The following is a 2,525-nucleotide window of genomic DNA, read 5'->3' on the forward strand; positions in this document are numbered from 1 at the left end:
TTTTTTTAAATAAATAAAAATAAATGTCATGTATTACCACCACCACAAATAATAATTGTAACAATTCAAAACACCTCTATAACTCTTCAAAACACTCCTTAGGAGATAGTACCTTCCTATTTAGAATCACTGACTTACCACTAAGAGCTTTGTTAATGAAAAGATAAACACTGTTTGAAATAACAAGAAAGCAGCTATCAGCCCTGATTGGTGGGTAAGAAGAGCATCAATATCAAAGATCCTCAAAAGGAATGTGAATAATTACATAAGCATTTTTTTTCCTGAGTATATCAGTCACTTGAATTAAGTTATGCTACAGTAACAAACAACCCCTAACTCTCAGTAGCCTAACACTACAAATGTTAATTTCTCCCTCATGTTTCATGTCTGGAATGCATTGATAGAAGTACTCTGCTCATCTTTACAATGCAGCAATCCAGTCTGACAGAGGTTTCATCTTAATATTACACAGCCGTCTAATAAAAAAAAAGAAAAAAGAAATAAAGAAAAGAGAAGAAAAAAAGAAAAAGGGGGGCGCCTGGATGGCTCAGTCGTTGAGCATTGGACTGTGGCTCAGGTCATGATCTCATGGGTTCGTAAGTTCGGCCTGCATGGGGCTCTGTGCTGACAGCTCAGAGCCTGGAGCCTGCTTCTGATTCTGTGTCTCCCTCTCTCAATCTCTCTGCCCCTCCTCCACACACACTCTGTCTTTCTCCGCCTCTCAAAAAATAAAAGAAAACTAAAAACAAAACAAAACAAAACAAAAAACATTACACAGCCCCGTCCCTGGTGCGATTCCGTCCTGCGCGGCTGTTCTGTGGAACAGTAGTCGTTTCTCTCTGTCCGCCTTATCTCCCACCTAAGTGCATGCCACCACCTCGTGGAAGATTTGATGGACATGAACATGAGCCCCCTGAGGCCCCAGAACTATCTTTTCGGTTGTGAACTAAAGGCTGACAAAGATTATCACTTTAAAGTGGCTAATGATGAAAACAAGTACCAGTTATCTTTAAGAACGGTCAGTTTAGGGGCTGGTGCAAAGGATGAATTGCACATTGTTGAAGCAGAGGCAATGAATTATGAAGGCAGTCCAATTAAAGTCACATGGCAACTTTGAAAATGTACAGCCAATGGTTTTCCTTAGGGGCTTTGAAATAACACCACCTGTGATTTTACAGTTGAAATGCGGTTCAGGGCCTGTGTACATTAGTGGACAGCACTTAGTAGCTGTGGAGGAAGATGGGTGCAGAGTCAGGAGATGAAGAGGAAGAGGATGTGAAACTCCTTAGTATATCTGGAAAGCATTCTGCCCGTGGAAGTGGTAGCAAGATTCCACAGAAAAAAAGTAAAACTTGCTGCTGATGAAGATGATGATGGAGATGAGGATGACCACGATGATGATGAAGATAGTGACAATGATGATTTTTATTATGAGGAAGCTGAAGAAAAGTCTCCAGTAAAGAAATCTATATGAGATACTCTAGCCAAAAATGCACAAAAATCTAACCAGAATGGAAAAGACTCAAAACCATCAACACCAAGATCAAAAGATCAAGAATCTTTCAAAAAACAGGAAAAGACTCCCAAAACACTGAAAGGACCTAGCTCTGTAGAAGACACTAAAGCAAAAATGCAAGCAAGTATAGAAAAAGGTGGTTCTCTTCCCAAAGTGGAAGCCAAGTTCATCAATTATGTGAAGAATTGCTTCCGAATGACTGACCAAGAGGCTATTCAAGATCTCAGGCAGTGGAGGAAGTCTCTTTAAGAAAATAGTTTAAACAGTTTGTTAAAATTTTCCGTCTTATTTCGTTTCTGTAACAGTTGATATCTGGCTGTCCTTTTTATAATGCAGAATGAGAACTTTCCCTACCGTGTCTGATAAATGTTGTCCAGGTTCCATTGCCAAGAATGTGTTGTCCAAAATATGTTTAGTTTTTAAAGATGGAGCTCCACCCTTTGCTTGGTTTTAAGTATGTATGGAATGCTATGATAGGACATAGTAGTAGTGGTGGTCAGACAAATGGAAATGGTGGGGAGACAAAAATATACATGTGAAATAAACTCAGTATTTTAATTAAAAAAATTGCACAGCTGTCATAAGAAGTGGGTATGAGAACCTTTGGTTTCTAAAGCTTTTACCTTCATGCAACAAATGTCACTTTTGACGAAGGCAATCATCATGGTCAGAGTGGGGAAGGGCAATCCAACATATACCCAGGAGGGCCAGAAACAGAGATATTAAATAGTGGCTCCACAGACTACAATACCGGGCTTTGGGAATCAGAAGAACCTGAATTTAAACTCCATCTTGACTTGCTAACTGTGCAATATGTGACATTACTTGGCGCTTCCAAACCTCAGTTTCTTTATCATTAATAGTAATAATAATAGTCCCACCTGTGACTTGTTGATCATTTACTTTGTGCCAGACATGGTACAAAATGTTTCACATTTCACTGGATTGACAGAAGAGCTTCAAGGCAGATGGTATTATGAGAGAAATAGTATCTTTCTTGTGGTAATGG

General features: G+C 39.2%; 1 pseudogene; it reads left to right on the forward strand.

Annotated features, from left to right (window-relative positions):
- Positions 1-782: 782 nt before the first annotated feature.
- Positions 783-2,082, forward strand: LOC125935337 (nucleophosmin-like; annotated as a pseudogene).
- Positions 2,083-2,525: the final 443 nt, after the last annotated feature.

The sequence above is a fragment of the Panthera uncia genome (genome assembly GCF_023721935.1).
Source record: "Panthera uncia isolate 11264 chromosome A1 unlocalized genomic scaffold, Puncia_PCG_1.0 HiC_scaffold_17, whole genome shotgun sequence".
Classification (NCBI taxonomy): domain Eukaryota; kingdom Metazoa; phylum Chordata; class Mammalia; order Carnivora; family Felidae; genus Panthera; species Panthera uncia.